The sequence below is a fragment of the Colobus angolensis genome, unplaced genomic scaffold (genome assembly GCF_000951035.1).
Source record: "Colobus angolensis palliatus isolate OR3802 unplaced genomic scaffold, Cang.pa_1.0 Scaffold1, whole genome shotgun sequence".
NCBI classification, from domain to species: domain Eukaryota; kingdom Metazoa; phylum Chordata; class Mammalia; order Primates; family Cercopithecidae; genus Colobus; species Colobus angolensis.
Window position 1 is genome coordinate 17830936 of NW_012110918.1, and position 4807 is coordinate 17835742.

Sequence of the window (4807 nt, forward strand, 5' to 3'; positions counted from 1 at the left end):
GCCAGGCCTCAAGCGTGGCCGCGTGGGCAGCGCGCGCAGCCGGCAACTGAAAGCCAGGAGCTCCTCCTGGGTGGGCCTTGGGATCCCTTCGCACCCTGTGCGGCCGCCTCGTGGTGAGCGCCCCCGCCCCCTCCCCGAAAGGCCGGTGTTCCCAGCTGGATGGGCAGGCAACCTGGGAACCAGAGGGAGCTGCTCCGGTTGGGAGGAGAAAGCCAGCTCGGTTCCCACCTGAGCCCCGAAAGGAGGCCTGGCCAGAAGGAAAGAGCGCTCTGGGTTCGGGGGGCGGGGGGAGCACAAAGGCAGGAACTGGGGAGCATCAGGCCAGGAGATAGGGGAGAACCTAGGCAGGAACTGGGGGAGCAGCTAGGCAGGGGCTGAGGAGCAACAGGCCAGGACCTGGGGGAACATCCCGGCCAGGAGCCAGGGGAGCAACCAGGCAGGAACTGGGGAGCATCAGGGCAGGAGCTGGGGGAGCATCGATGCAGGAGCTGTGTCGCGTGTTATCCCCGTCACCTGGAGTTGTGCGTCCTGGGAGGAGCACAGCATTTCAGGGCCCTCTCTGTACTGGAGCCGCCTCTGTGTGTCCATTCCGAAGGAGCCATCCTTCCCTCGCAGCTCTCCCAGTGGGATTGAGAACTGTTAGGCACACACCTGGTGAAGCATTGCTGCCCTTTCCCAGCCCCTGGCCTTGCCCTCCCTCCCCAGCCCCTGGCAACCCCTTACCTACTTTCTATTTCTGTACTTGCCTATTCTAGATGTTTTATAAGTGGAATCAGACAGAAGTTGTCCTTTGTGACTGGCTCATCTCACTTAGCATAATGTTTTCAGGCCATCTGTGTGTGGTGTGCGTGGGAATTTCCTTCCTTTTTAAGGTTAAATCATAGTCCATTGTATGGAGGGACCACATTTGTTACTCCATTTATGGATGGACACATGGGTTCTTTCCACCTTTTCTCTGTGGTGAGTATCGTTGTCAACATTTGGAATAACCCGTGTTGAGCACACTGTTCGTGTTCCTGCCTCCAGTTCTCTGAGTGTGTGACTGCACGGAACTGCTGGGTAATTCTACCATCCGCTCTTTGAGAACCACTAAAGTGTTTTTCACAGCGCATGCATTGTGTGAGAGCTCCAATTTCTCCACATCCTCTCCAACACTTACTGTTTTTATTATCGTTCTTGTTACACAGCTTTCATTTTAAAAAAGCAATTTTTTTTTTTTTTTTTGAGACGGAGTCTCACACTGTCACCCAGACTGGAGTGCAGTGGCACAATCTCGACTCACTGCACTCTCCGCCTCCCAGGTTCAAGCAATTCTCCTGCCTCAGCCTCCCGAGTAGCTGGGACTACAGGTGCCTGCCACCACCACGCCCGGCTAATTTTTTGTATTTTTAGTAGAGACGGGGTTTCGCCATGTTGGCCAGGCTGGTCTTGAACTCCTGGCCTCCAGTGATCCGCCTGCCTTGGCCTCCCAAGGTGCTGGGATTACAGGCATGAGTCACTGCGCCCAGCCCACATTTTTAATAAGAATATAAAGATGGAGGAGGCGTGGTCTGAGAATGCAGAGTGTGACTCTGCAGGGCGCTCTCATCCCTGTAACCACCAATTGCCGCCTGCCCAACAATGCAGCCCTTGTTCCTCCTCCTCTGTCCCCTGTTCAGGATAGCCTGGGCTTCCCTCCCTGAGGCTCAGGGCTCTGCCCTGTCCCCAGGCCCAGTCCAGTGCTCCTGTACTCCAGCACCTCCTTCTGGTCCATTCTCTCCCCGGCCCTGACAGGTGCCATCCTTCTTGCCCTCCCTGGCTTTGGGTCCGGGCTGTTCTGACAGCACCAAGGGCACCCGCACATCCTGAACCTCAAGCCAGACACTGTTTTCTAGAGACAGGCTTCTGAACCCTCCAGCCTCTCTACTCCTAAGAAAGATCCCAGGCTGGGTGTGGTGGCTTGCGCCTGTAATCCCAGCACGTTGGGAGGCCGAAGCAGGCAGATTGCTTGAGCTCAGGAGTTTGAGAGTAGTCTGGGTAACAGAGCAAAACCCCATCTCTACAAAAAATACAGAAATTAGGCCGGGTGTGGTGGCTCACGCTTGTAATCCCAGCACTTTGGAAGGCTGAGGAGGGCAGATCACCTGAGGTCAGGAGTTCATGACTAACCTGGCCAACATGGTGAGACCCTGTCTCTACTAAAACTATAAAAATTAGCCAGGCGTGGTGGCGACACTTGTAGTCCCAGCCACTCGGGAGGCTGAGGCAGAAGAATCGCTTGAACCCAGGAGGGAGAGGTTGCGGTGATCTGAAATCGTGCCATTGGACTCCAACCTAGGTGACAGAGCAAGACTCTGTCTCAAAAATAAAATAAAATACAGAAATTAGCTGGGCATGGTGGTGTGCCTATAGTCCCAGCTACTCGGTAGACTGAGATGGGAGGATCACTTGGGTCTGGGACACAGAGGTTGCAGTGAGCCGAGATCACACCACCCCACTCCAGCCTAACAGAGTAAGATCCTGTCTCAAAAAAATAATAAAATCCCATCCACCAGCCCAGGACTCCCTTCCACATGGGAAACAGGCCCAGGGTTGGGGGGCACTTCTGGTTCCCAGCCATTAAATCCCAACTTTTTTATTTTCTTTTATTTTTTGAGACAGGGACTCCCTCTATTCCCCAGGCTGGAATGCAGTTGCACGGTCACGGCTCACTGCAGCTTCGACCTCCCTGGGCTCAAGCAATCCTCCTACCTTGGCCTCCCAAAGTGTTGGGATTACAGACATGAGCCACCGCACCCAGCCCAGATCCCAGCTTTTGATGTCAGTGGAATCGGAGATGGCAGGCAGGGACATCTGTGTGCCAGCTGTGATTGATTAGCAGGGGCTGCCTGGAGAATGAGCTGAAGGCCTGAGGCCACCGCTGGGCTCCGTGGGAGAGAGTGGCTGATGGATTAGTGATGTCTGCCATGTGCGCTGCAGGAATGAGAGGCAGCCTCCACGTCCCTGAAAGAGGGCCATCCTCTCTCTAACCTCACAGCCCCCCACAGGCAGCTCACTCACTCCAGCCAAGCCCACCACCACCTCCTCAACTGCAACAAATGCTTGTAATGACAGCTCACGTATATTTATCAAGCCTGCAATTACCAAGACACTGTGCTGCACGTCACCTACATCCTCTCACCCTCCCAACAACCCTATCATCATTGCCATACCACAGGCAGAGAAGCCAGGGACGGGGTGCCTCGCCCCGGCCTCCTGATGCCCGAGAGGCAGAGGCCCAGCTGTGCACAGCCACACTCCCCCAGACGCCACGTCCTTGATCCCCATGGTGGCACCTCCTTGCTCCCTGCTTTTCTTCAGCTTCTCCACCACTCCTACTCCTCCTTGCCCTTCAAAGCCACCTCAATTGCCACCCCCTCTCTCGTCCTCATTATCCAAGAGTCCTTCCCCTGCTGAGCCTCTCAGAGGACCTGGGCCCGAGCCACCTTATCAGGAACTTGTGCATGGCTTCACTGTTGGGCCACAGACGTCTCTAAGTCTGGACTACATCCTTTCTTCCTTGGGCTCCCTGGGGCTGAGCCCAACCTGGCAAAGAAAGGCTACCCTGAGAAGGTTTGGTGAGTAAATAAATGTCCCCTGCCTCAGAGGGAAGCCCCCATCTCAGGCCTCAGACAGGCAGATTCATCGTCCTTCCAGATGCAGGCCCCATGAAGGGGCAACAGTGAACAGGATCAGTCCTTGCCTGGGGAATTAGGGTCCCAGCAGTGGCTTGTGACAGCTGCTAAGATCGGCAAGCATCAGAGCATCTGGGAGGACCCCCAGGAAGAGGCGACTGAACAGCACCGTGCACGCGCACTGACACGGGGCATTCCTCATCCACAGTCCTGTCTCGTTTTGTGACTCATCACTTACAGGATGGGAAGCCCTCCAGGGAAGTTCCCCTTGGCTCTGGGCTGGGTGGGTCCTAGTGGATCTGCAAGAGGCGGGGCCCAGCCTGGCTTTGCCCCATCTTAGGCTGCCTCTACATGGGCTACACATCCACGAAACAAAGCAAAACAGCAACATTTTCTACCATGCTTTTATTCACACTTCAGAAGGTGCTGGACACCTTCCCATTGCCCCACCCCAGCCCCCGCTCTGTGTGCCAGGAAGCTGACTGTAGGTCCAGGATCCATGGGGCCTCCTTGCTCCCTAGCCTCCAACCTAGTTCAACCAATGCACAGCCCGCAGACGAGCCAAGCAGGCAGGAGGGATGAGGTCAGTGTACAGCAGTGGCTCCTCCCTGCCGGGTCGCTGTGTCCCTCTCCAAGGGCACGGCTCCTGGAGACGGCCTCTCCTATGGCTGTAGCTGCCCTCCAGGTCTCAGGGGGTAACAGCTCCCCTTTGTTGCTGACCCTGGGTACTGCACAGCTCTCCTTTAATTCACATATTTTCCATTTATCCAACTCTCCTAAAATACCCTGTCTGAGGGTGCCATAAAAATGTAAGAGTGTGTCAATTGCCCATATCAAAAAACATGCTTGTACGTTCCACTTGGAGTAGTTTGGAGGGGAGACTAATGGAAACTGGGGGGAGGCGAGCCCCCAAGCCTCCGCTGGGGCCACCGCTGTGTCCCGAGGGCCCTGGAGTAGGAGGTGTCAATGACGGACTCAATCAATGAATGAATTGATCCCACCACCACCAGCTGCAGGCCCGCCTCTTCCTTCCACAGCCCACCTCGGCCTCCCAGTCTCGCCAGGTGGCACTGCCTTCGCTCCTGGTACCTAAGCGCCGCTCGCTTCACCTCCCGCGTGGGCAGGGGGCAGCCGCGACGCCGGCCCAGCGCCTC

At 56.1% G+C, this 4807-nt stretch overlaps 1 pseudogene; it reads right to left on the reverse strand.

The window, feature by feature from the left end:
• The window catches only part of LOC105505473, a 9713-nt pseudogene extending 9111 nt beyond the window's left edge, over positions 1-602 (reverse strand).
• Positions 603-4807: the final 4205 nt, after the last annotated feature.